This window comes from Bos taurus, chromosome 3 (assembly GCF_002263795.3).
Source record: "Bos taurus isolate L1 Dominette 01449 registration number 42190680 breed Hereford chromosome 3, ARS-UCD2.0, whole genome shotgun sequence".
Lineage (NCBI taxonomy): Eukaryota > Metazoa > Chordata > Mammalia > Artiodactyla > Bovidae > Bos > Bos taurus.
The window spans coordinates 11,795,772-11,808,429 of record NC_037330.1 but is presented as its reverse complement, the minus strand read 5'-3'; the positions used below and the strand labels follow the sequence as shown (position 1 = coordinate 11,808,429).

At 38.2% G+C, this 12,658-nt stretch overlaps 1 pseudogene; it reads left to right on the top strand.

Annotated features, from left to right (window-relative positions):
• Positions 1-7,644: 7,644 nt before the first annotated feature.
• LOC100139973 (large ribosomal subunit protein eL19-like) lies at positions 7,645-9,773 on the top strand (annotated as a pseudogene).
• Positions 9,774-12,658: the final 2,885 nt, after the last annotated feature.

Genomic DNA, 12,658 nt, shown 5'->3' with positions numbered 1-12,658 from the left:
TGTAGACTTTTGGATCGCAGCCATTCTGACTGGTGTGAAATGGTACCTCATAGTGGTTTTGATTTGCATTTCTCTGATAATGAGTGATGTTGAGCATCTTTTCATGTGTTTGTTAGCCATCTGTATGTCTTTTTTGGAGAAATGTCTATTTAGTTCTTTGGCCCATTTTTTGATTGGGTCGTTTATTTTTCTGGAGTTGAGCTGTAGGAGTTGCTTGTATATTTTTGAGATTAGTTGTTTGTCAAACCAGCTCTCCAACAAATACTAAAAAAAATTAATGACATTTTGACTCCACTTGTTTGACATAGTATGATTAGAATGCTAAATTTCTAGTTAAAAAAAATAGATATGCAACAAGCAACAAAGATTTGTTGTATGGCACAAGTAACTATAGTCAATATCTTGTAATAACCTATAATGGAAAAATATTTCAATAATAGCAAATGTACATACATATAACTGAATCACACACACAAATGAATTTTTTTTGAAATTTAGTAATGCTTATCTTTTGCCAGTTTTTCTAAATATCCTATGTACATCTAATAACAACATATGAGATGCAAAATTTTAAGTGTATTTGTGTAGGATATGATTAAATATTAATTAGTAAAATATAATTAATTGAATATCAGATCAGATCAGATCAGTCGCTCAGTCGTTTCTGACTCTTTGCGACCCCATGAATCACAGCACGGCAGGCGTCCCTGTCCATCACCAACTCCCAGAGTTCACTCAGACTCACGTCCATCGAGTCAGTGATGTCATCCAGCCATCTCATCCTGTGTCGGCCCCTTCTCCTCCTGCCCCCAATCCCTCCCAGCATCAGAGTCTTTTCCAGTGAGTCAACTCTTTCCATAAGGCGGCCAAAGTACTGGAGTTTCAGCTTCAGCATCATTACTTCCAAAGAAATCCCAGGGCTGATCTCCTTCAGAATGGACTGGTTGGATCTCCTTGCAGTCCAAGGGACTCTCAAGAGTCTTCTCCAACACCACAGATCAAAAGCATCAATTCTTTGGTGCTCAGCCCTCTTCACAGCCCAATTCTCACATCCATACATGACCACAGGAAAAACCACAGCCTTGACTAGATGAACCTTTGTTGGCAAAGTAATGTCTCTCCTTTTGAATATGCTATCTAGGTTGGTCATAACTTTCCTTCCAAGGAGTAAGTGTCTTTTAATATCATGGCTGCAGTCACCATCTGTAGTGATTTTGGAGCCCAGAAAAATAAAGTCTGTCACTGTTTCCACTGTTTCCCCATCTATTTCCCATGAAGTGGTGGGACCGGATGCCATGATCTTCGTTTTCTGAATGTTGAGCTTTAAGCCAATTTTTTCACTCTCCACTTTCACCTTCATCAAGAGGCTTTTTAGTTCCTCTTCACTTTCTGACATAAGGATGATGTCATCTGCATATCTGAGGTTATTGATATTTCTCCCACCAATCTTGATTCCAGCTTGTGTTTCTTCCAGTCCAGCGTTTCTCATGATGTACTCTGCATATAAGTTAAGTAAACAGGGTGACAATATACAGCCTTGATGAACTCCTTTTCCTATTTGGAACCAGTCTGTTGTTCCATGTCCAGTTCTAACTGTTGCTTCCTGACATGCATACAAATTTCTCAAGAGGCAGATCAGGTGGCCTGGTATTCCCATCTCTTTCAGAATTTCCCACAGTTTATTGTGATCCACACAGTCAAAGGCTTTGGCATAGTCAATAAAGCAGAAATAGATGTTTTTCTGGAACTCTCTTGCTTTTTCTATGATCCAGCGGATGTTGGCAATTTGGTCTCTGCTTCCTCTGCCTTTTCTAAAACCAGCTTGAACATTAGGAAGTTCATGATTCACATATTGCTGAAGCCTGGCTTGGAGAATTTCAAGCATTACTTTACTAGTGTGTGAGATGAATGCAATTGTGTGGTAGTTTGAGCATTCTTTGGCATTGCCTTTCTTTGGGATTGGAATGAAAACTGACCTTTTCCAGTCCTGTGGCCACTGGTGAGTGTTCCAAATTTGCTGGCATATTGAGTGCAGCACTTTCACAGCATCATCTTTTAGGATTTGAAATAGTTCAACTGGAATTCCATCACCTCCACTAGCTTTGTTCATAGTGATGCTTTCTAAGGCCCACTTGACTTCACATTCTAGGATATCCGGCTCTAGGTGAGTGATCACACCATCATGATTATCTGGGTCATGAAGATCTTTTTTGTACAGTTCTTCTGTGTATTCTTGCCATCTCTTCTTAATATCTTCTGCTTCTGTTAGGTCCATACCATTTCTGTCCTTTATCGGGCTCATCTTTGCATGAAATGTTCCTTTGGTATCTCTCATTTTCTTGAAGAGATCCCTAGTCTTTCCCATTCTGTTGTTTTCCTCTATTTCTTTGTATTGATCACTGAGGAAGGCTTTCTTATCTCTCCTTGATATTCTTTGGAACTCTGCATTCAGATGCTTATATCTTTCCTTTTCTCCTTTGCTTTTTGCTTCTCTTCTTTTCACAGCTATTTGTAAGGCCTCCCCAGACAGCCATTTTGCTTTCTTGCATTTCTTTTCCATGGGGATGGTCTTGATTCCTGTCTTCTGTACAATGTCATGAACCTCATTCCATAGTTCATCAGGCATTCTATCTATCAGATCTAGGCCCTTAAATCTATTTCTCACTTTCACTGTATAATCATAAGGGATTTGATTTAGGTCATATCTGAATGGTTTTGTGGTTTTCCCTACTTTCTTCAATTTAAGTCTCAATTTGGCAATGAGGAGTTCATGGTCTGAGCCACAGTCAGTTCCTGGTCTTATTTTTGCTGAATGTATAGAGCTTCTCCATCTTTGGCTGCAAAGAATATAATCCATCTGGTTTCGATGTTGACCATCTGGTGATGTCCATGTATAGAGTCTTCTCTTGTGTTGTTGGAAGAGGGTGTTTTTTATGACCAGTGCATTTTCTTGGCAAAACTCTGTTAGTCTTCGCCCCGCTTCATTCCGTATTCCAAGGCCAAATATGCATGTTACTCCAGGTGTTTCTTGACTTCCTACTTTTGCATTCCAGTCCCCTATAATGAAAAGGACATCTTTTCTGGGTGTTAGTTCTAAAAGGTCTTGTAGGTCTTCATAGAACCATTCAGCTTCAGCTTCTTCAGCGTTACTGGTTGAGGCCTAGACTTGGATTACTGTGATATTGAATGGTTTGCCATGGAAATGAACAGAGATCATTCTGTCGTTTTGAGATTGCATCTGAGTACTGCATTTCAGACTCTCTTGTTGACCATGATGTCCACTCCATTTCTTCTGAGGGATTCCTGCCCTCAGTAGTAGAAATAATGGTCATTTGAGTTAAGTTCACCCATTCCAGTCCACTTTAGTTCGCTGATTCCTAGAATGTTGACATTCACTCTTGCCGTCTCTTGTTTGACCACTTCCAATTTGCCTTGATTCATGGACCTGACATTCCAGGTTCCTATGCAATATTGCTCTTTACAAAATCAGACCTTGCTTCTATCTCCAGTCACATCCACAACTGGGTATTGTTTTTGCTTTGGCTCCATCCCTTCGTTCTTTCTGGAGTTATTTCTCCACTGATCTCCAGTAGCATATTGGGCACCTACTGACCTGGTGAGTTTCTCTTTCAGTATCCTATCATTTTGCCTTTTCATGCTGTTCATGGGGTTCTCAAGGCAGGAATACTGAAGTGGTTTGCCATTCCCTTCTCGAGTGGACCACATTCTGTCAAATCTCTCCACCATGACCCACCCGTCTTGGGTTGCCCCACAGGCATAGCTTAGTTTCATTGAATAGAGAAGGCTGTGGTCCTAGTGTGATTAAATTGACTAGTTTTCTGTGAGTATGGTTTCAGTGTGTTTGCCCTCAGATGCCCTCTTGCAACACCTACCGTCTTATTTGGGTTTCTCTTACCTTGAGCATGGGGTATCTCTTCACGGCTGCTCCAGCAAAGCGCAGCCATTGCTCCTTACCTTGGACAAAGGGTATCTCCTCACCGTCGCCCTTCCTGACCTTCAATGTGGGATAGCTCCTCTAGGCTCTCCTGCGCCCGCGCAGCCATGGCTCCTTGGACATGGGGTTGGTCCTCCTGGTCACCACCCCTGGCCTCTGTCATGCGGTTGCTCCTCCCATCGCCGCCCTTGGCCTCGGGTTTAGAGGCGTGGGTTGCTCCTCCCAGCCGCCGCCCCTGGCTCGATAACATCATTCAAGATGCTCTTATTCTTATCTTTTCTTCACTTGATAAAATATTCTCAGAGAAATGTTAATGTCTGACTATGATTATATTTTTTCCTTTTCTTTATGTTTCTTCTGATTTTTGGTTTATGTATCAGTTTCTCTGTTGTTAAGGTGTCTAATGGTTTATGATGTTTATCTTCTTTGTGAATTGTACCTTTTATCATTAAAAATATTCATCTTTGCTTCATTTAAAATAAATAAATTAAAAAAAACTACAAAGATGTATTGTACAACACAAAGAATATAGCCACTATTTCATAAATTGAGATTATACATTTTATAAATGCATTTGTGTAAATTTTGTGTATTTTATAAATGGAGTTTAACCTTTAATGAAAATGGGGGCCTCCCTGGCAGTCCAATGGTTAAGTGTTTGTTTCCATTACTAGGGAGATGGGTTTGACCCCTGGTTAGGGAAGTAGGATCCCACATGCCCCCGGGTGTGGCCAATAAATAAATAAATGGAATGGAAATGAAAAAAAATTATGAATATTGTATACCTATTACTTGTATGACATTGTACATCAACTATAATTCAATATAAATAAAATTAAAATAAAAAATATCATTTGAAGATATGATTATGTATAAGTAAAATATTGGGAATAAAAAGAACTCAGGAATTATCTAAAAATGACCAAATATAAACTGAAAGGATTTCTAGAGAATTGGTATTCTTTCAGATGATAAAATTTCTACCTATAAAACTAATGTAATAAAAAGTGAATCATTATAGCTAACACGAAAATTTAGCAAGGAATGCAGACACAAAATAAATATTAAAAATAAACAAACTTTTAAAAAATATAACTAATAAACAAATATAATAAGATACCATCCATGGGCAGAGAAGCCTGGTAGGCTACAGTCCATGGGGGTCACAAAGAATCGGTGAGCGACTTCACTTTCTTTCTTTACCATTTATAATAACATAAAAAACTATAAAATAGCTAAAAATCAGATAGAGAATATAACAGTATTCTGCAGAGAAATTCTAAAAACTACAAAGACCACGAGAGTATTTCCAATTAATAGAAGTTGAATGGAAGAAGTTATTACAAGGAATTATAATTTTCTTTAAATTATTCTATAACTTCAGTAAATTCCTAGTTAAAATTCCAGGTGAATTTTCCTAGGTACTTAATAAATTTATTTTTTTTTATATCATGTGGAAGAATAAATAACTATGTAGGTCTAAATCATTTTTTAAATAGAAGAGTGAGGTTTTATTCACGATGGAATAAAGTCTTAAATGCAAACAATAATACTAGAAAGTTAATAGTATATAATATGGCAGAATATTAGGGCCATACACTTAGTGCAGAATTATTTCTTGAATTAGATTTCCAGACTTGAAACTCTAGTGCCTTGGGAGAACTGGCCTATGGTGGGTTGTTCTTCCCTTGCCATATACATGATTAGTTAACTAGTGGACACTTAAGGGGGCCTAAGCGCTGGTGTCTCACCTTCCCAGCTTTGACTCCTAAGGGCTTAGTTCCTATCAGAGCCTATAACTAGCCTAGGTCCTGCTGGGCAGTGGTCCTGGGCTGGCCACTTCTTGGGGGATAGGAATAGGCATGTCCAGGAGGAGTGGGGGTGACATAAGTGTGCCACTGTTTGCATATTGTTTTCTTCTGTGCCACAAGGTATATTGATGTTTCTCCCCCCCTCCCTGCCCAAAAGGATTAATTTAAAAGTAAAAATTGTTGAATTTTGCTTTCTAAAAGTAAGACTTTCTCCTCAATAACTTATATATCTAACAAAATTAGTGGGCAAAAACTTGAGGGAAGTATTTGAAATTTTGAAAAAAAAAAGTATTTTGTACATATATACAGAGAATAATATGGGAAACTTTAAAAAAGAGTGCTGAATGAATTACATTAATAAAGAACACATACAATACTTCTGTTGAAATTAGAGTTGAACTTTAATAGCTACAGAAATGCAAATTAAGATAAGATCTCATTTTATACAATTTAAAGTGCAAAATTAAAAAGCTGCAGCAGCCCAGTGTTTGCAGGGATCTGAAATAATTGAGTTGACCAAAATATTTTTTTGGTCATAATAATGTCATGGAAAGCCTGAAAGAACATTTTGGCCAACCCAGAAAGTGTAAATTCCAATGAACTGATGGTGATGAGGTAATTCTGGAGAGTTTGCTGTAGTAACTTGTCTAATGACATTCATATTGACCCTGAAATCCTACTTCTGATTATGAGTAACGGAAAATATTTACCCAGCTCCAAGAGGAAACATATGTAGAGATGTTTATCTCAGAGTTTTTATGGTAGTGAGGTGCTGGAAGCATATTAGATGTTCATCTCTATTATGGGATTCTATGTAGCAAGTAGAGACAACAGACTCAACACAGAGTAGTACGGGAAGATCTTTAAAAGAGTGCTGAATGAAATAATATTGATAGGTGAAGTATATACAGTGTAATACCATTTGTGGAAATTAAAGTTGTACATATCAAATATAGTACATTTTATAAGAATACCTAACAGGATAACATATTTATATATTAGAATGTGGGAAAGAGAAGGCTATGGGGATAAACAGATGAATCAAATATTTCACAGAGAAAGACTGCTGGACCAAATGATGTCCATGAGGCCATAATGGAGGAGAATGATTAACTCAACAATCTGTACTTAAGATTTCAAAGGCAAAACACAGCACAGAAAAATAAACATTGGAAAATATTTAATGAAAGAGTTAGGATGATGGGTTACACCATGAGTAGTTTCTTCTCAGGGAAAAATATATAATATTGTATAAAGTACTTGTATGTCTAAGAACAGAATCAAAATATCTGCAATATCAAAACACTGGTTGAAAATGTCAAGGTTTTTGTACTCAGCAAAGCTACAGTTAGAGAAAAGTTTCTATATTTTACCACCGGGTGGCAATAGAGATTAAAACAGCTTCAGCATCTTAGTTATTCAAAAATTAGAAGTTTTAGGCTCAGAGAGTAAAGAATCTGCCTGAAATACAGGGGATCTGGGTTTGATCCCTGCATGATGAAAATTCCTTGGAGAAGGGAATGGCAACTCAATCCAGTATTCTTGCCTGGAGAATTCCATGGACAGAGGAGCCTGGCAGGCTACAGTCCACAGGGTCACAATGAGTCAGACACAACTGAGCGACTAACACTTGTTTCACTTTCAAGGCCCCCACATCAGCAAACAGCTTACAAACTCAAGCTTAAATGGATAATAACTTTTTATATCTAAAAATAATTGAAAATTACTTACAAAAACATGCACAAAACCTCCTCACCTTTGGTCCTGAGGCCACAAGGAAATTTCTCTCACTAGTTCTCATAGAGGAGAAACTATTTGGTATAGTAAAAGATGTTCTCAAGGAGTATTATTTGAGTAAATTTCATGAGGTTCACAGGCATGTTTAAGTTTCTTAAGGTAGGGTAATCATGTCAGCCTGAAAAAAAAAATGGGCAAAGTATTTTTACACAACATGCAGGATCTGGTCCATGGGAGCAGCTCTCTGATGTTCTGGAAAACTCAATGGCAAGTTTTGCATAACTTACATGAGTGAGTAGACTGTTAAGTCCCATAAATATTGTTTATGTTGAAATAATTTGAATTATGTTTTTTATCAGTGCAGACATTTTAGGTTATGTACTCTAACGTACACCTGTGTACAACAGTTTTATACTATGTTAAATGCAGAGAAGTAACATTAATAATCGGCAGATTATTAATAATACAGATGGAATTTGCAATTGGAAATTTTTGTGGCTTTTGGATACTTACTCCAGGACAGTTGTTTGAATCTCTGGTTTGCTCTCTGGAGACTGATAGTATCTGTGCTACTGCTAAATCACTTCAGTCGTATTTGACTCTGCGACCCCATGGACGGCAGCCCACCGTCCCTGTGATTCTCCAGGCAAGAACACCGGAGTGGGTTGCCATTTCCTTCTTCAATGAATGAAAGTGAAAAGTGAAAGTGAAGTCACTCAGTCGTGTCCGACTCTTAGCGACCCCATGGACTGTAGCCCACCAGGCTCCTCCATCCATGGGATTTTCCAGGCAAGAGTACTGGAGTGGGGTGCCATCTGTAGTGAGGACCAATATTCTCGAAACATAATTTGATTCTGCTGTAATACAGAGGGTTTTCTTGACCTTCCTACAACTCTGTCCAACTCTAATATGCAACCAATTACACTTCAAAGAGAATGCCAAAGACTTTAGAAAGAGAAATATTTAAGATGAGTATGAGCCCTAATTTGGGCATAAATTGTCCTGAGACAAACATCCACAGTTTTTGAACAGTGATATTTCCAGATGACCTATTTAAGTTACTAACTATACATTTAGTACCTAAATAGATAGATACTGCCAAATAGGGTTATATGGAAGAGAATAGTGATTGTCTCCAAGAATCTACTTTGTACTTCCTCTAGAATAAATCAGCTCCCAATTATAGCCAGCAGAATAAGACTGCACCTCTTAGGCAACCTTTTAGCTGGCTGTGGTCATGTGCCTGTGGTCTGTTCAACATAGTGTACAGCTACTGCAAAGTGGAACTGAGGCAATGTGGGATGAGTATGCTTCACAAATTCCTTTTTCCTTATGCTGATTAAAAGGAGAACTTGATGAAAGATCCTCTTGAATTATTTCAGAGAACAGGATGACCTTTGGAATGAGTACCAAGCATGGTAAAGACCTAAAGAAAACAAAAAAGCAAAACCCCACGCCCCCCAAACAAAAGAGGAAACTAGAACCAAGTCCCCCACACAATGAAATGTCATAACAACACCGAACTACCTGCTTCTCGTCTTTTCACAAGACATATAACTGCATGTTTTTAAAGATTTTGTTAATCTGAAATTTCTGTCACTTACAGTCGAACTTGATTCTAACTAATCCAGGGTATTGCCTGAATATCAATGAAAGGTTGATAACTTTGGCTTTCCTTTTGCCACTGTGGCACAGCCACGATCATGCTCAGGCTTCAGCGTCCTCCAATGCAAGAAAAAGAGCTGGTTGGACCCCACTGAGACTAATGAAATATCCAATGCCAACTCCCATCAGCAGATCCAGAAGCTGATCCTAGATGGGCTGACTATCCAGAAGCCTGTCACTGTCACTGTTCATTTCTGGGCTTGAAGCTGAAAAAAACACCTTGGGCTGCCGAAAGGGTAGGCATATGGGCATAGATATGTGAAAGGGTATCCAGTGCTGAAAAAGGTAACCTAGATGAAGAGGATGAGGATAAGAGTTGTGCACAGACTACTCAGAAAATACCACAAATCTAAGAATAATGACTGCCATATTTATCACAGCCTCTACTTGAAAGTGAAGGGTAATTTATTCAAATCAAATGTGTTTTCACAGAACATATCCATAAGCTGAAGGTGGACAACGCTTGTAAGAAGCTTCAGGCCCACCAGGCTTAGGCCTTTCAGATCTAAGGCTAGAAAAGCAGAAAGGACTTTGAAGAGGGGCTCCAGGCCAAGAAGGAGGAAAGCATCAAGGCTCTGTCCAAGGAAGAAGAGACCAAGAAATAGGTTCTACCCTTCTTGTCTGTACACAGTGGCACTGGCAATTACGTAGATCACTCGTTCAATAAAACAAGTCTTTGTCTGCCTAAAAAAAAAATAAAGGTTGATAACTTTGATTTTTAAAAAAAATTTTGCTAAGGCTAAATTAAATTTTTCACAATAACACCTATGTTACCTGTATCTAATTTTATTTTTATCTGTATGTTTTCTAAGGCAAAGGAGAAAATACAACTAGACATTCCAAAATTTATATGATAAGAAACATGTTAGATATCAGCATGAACTTCTGGGAAAATGGTAGGGAGAAATATTTCATAATTCATCTCACTGAGATAAATCCAAAATAGAAAAAGGAAATTTCTCTGTGTTGAACTCAGAGAAGAGCTGCAACTTAAAACCAAGAAAAGTCTGTAACTTATAAACAAAGTTGGAATAATGTTTAAACACACAGTTTCACTCATTTTAAGTAAAATGGAAGATCAATGGATGTCCATGGTTTAGGATAAAAAGTTTAATTCAGAAGAGAATTAATGAAGGTTACTGGGGCCTTTGTTAGAAGATAAGCATGGAGGGAAAAATCATTATGGAAATGGAGAACAAATTAATGTATGAGAAATGTTTGGCTTTAGAAATTAGGGAATGACAACATGAGGTTTTGATCTTGCTAGTATGCAGTGGCTCATGTGGTTTAACATGGAGTTTTATGAAATTTTTAATTAAAAAGATTATTGTAGTATAGTTGATTATAATATTGTGTTAGTTTCAGGTGTATCACAAGGTGAGTCAGTTCTGTGTATACATATAGTCAACTCTTTTTCATATTCTTTTCCCATATAGGTTATTATAGAGTATTGAGTATATTCCTGTGCTATTTAGTAGATTCTAATTAATTATCTATTTTATATATAGCAATATGTATATGTCAATCCCAGTCTCCCAGATTATTCCTTCCTCTTTCCCCTGGTGACAATAAGTTTGTTTTCTACATCTGTGACTCTATTTGCATCTGGTAAATATGTTCATTTTTACTATTTTTTAAATTTCATATACAAGCAACATCATATGTTGTCTCTCTGTCTATTTCACTCAGTATGACAGTCTTGGGTCCATCCCTGTTGCTACAAATGACATTATTTTGCTCTTTTTTTTTTAATGGTTGAGCAATATTCCACTATATATACGGGCTACATTTTCTTTATCCATTCCCAACATAGAGATTTTTGTATGCTGTGTAGCCTTTTTATTGTGGCCTGGACAGGCTTTAGAAGGAATTTGCTTCTAGTGTTCACTTGAGGGTTACTGTGCTAGGTTGCTGCTACTTAGGATGGTTTTGTCCAAGTCAAGTGGCTATTTTTTATACAGATGAGTGTCCTAGGTCAGTTTCTAAGGAAACACACTCAGGTGCGTGCAGGAGGCTTGCTGGGGGTGCTCTCAGCAACAGCAGGATCGAGGAGAGGTGAGGCTGAACTGTGCTGCGGATTCAGTAGAGGATTTAATAAAACTCACAGAGACTTCTGGAGCTAGGAGAACCCTTCAGAGACTTCCTAAAGCTAGGTAATGTGACGTACTTTTTACTCATATATTTGATATATGCTTTCTGCAGGGAAGAGATGTTCCCTTGGACAAACCACCTCTTCCAGTGAAGGCAATTCCCGGAGAGGAGCATGTCTGTGAGCTGTCAGCAGCCAACACTCCCTGAGACTGAGGAAACATGCATGCTCATCTTGAAGGGGGTACACTGGTGGCTCCACAGCATCTGCTAGAGCAAGGGTGCATTTCTATGGAAGTAGAGATTTACTTGCTAAGCCTTGAATAAACACACAGACCTCACAAAGTCAGTGTTGAAAACACAGGCCACAAAGCAAATCTTAAAAAAATGTGCATGAGATTCTATAAGCAATGGCCTTCGATTAGGTTGCCTCTGGATGAGTGGCAAAGAATCTGTTAAAGGAACCAGAGACTCTTAGATATGGGCTATTTTAAAACATTGGTACCAGTTTTTGCCCTTGTTTTCAGTTTGGGCTAGGTGGGGAGCTTAGATAAGATATACCAAATTTGGTTCCTTTACTATATTATTTTAAACTGACTTCACAGTCAAGGAGACTTGTGATGAAATTCACCTTGAATTCACACATTTTTTATACAGGCTCAGGGGTCACTTCTCATTATAGAGTCTCAACTTGTTTGTTCCAGCTCTGTTGTGGCCTGGATTTCTGAGACAGGAATTGAGGCTTACACATGGAAGGATGGTAGGTTTTATTAATAAACAATGTAAAGGCTTCCCTGGTGGCTCAGACAGTAAAGAATCTGCCTTCAGTGCAGGAAACCTGGGCTCGACCCCTGGGTCAGGAAGATCCCCTGGAGATGGGAATGGCTACTCAATCCAGTATTCTTGTCTGAAGAATTTAATGAACAGAGGAGCCTGGCAGGCTACAGTGCATAGGGTCACAAAGAGTCAGACACGGCTAAGTGACTAACACTTTCACTTTTTTCAGAGGCCTTCTGCTTCTAGAAATGGTGGACTATCCAATTTGAACCAACTCTTTGTCAAAGAGAAGTATAAAAAACAAGAAAATATGAAATAAAATCTGCCTCAAGACAATGAGGAACTAACAAAGGAGAAATAAATGACTGGCTTAATATCTAGGAGAAAACAGAACTTCACAGAACGAGTCTTATAGTTGGGCTGCTTTTCCACTACAAGCATCTTCTGATTCCATGAGAGGTGCTGAAAACACTGAAAAAGCTATATTTTAAGGACTTGTTTATTAATGTTACGAGAATGTTGCTTTTTATGGTTGAGCAAGTATTTCTGACAATGGACAATATTTGGTCAATATATAATGCAGACATACAATGCACAGTAGGAGGCAGAGAGGAGGCCAAAGGCA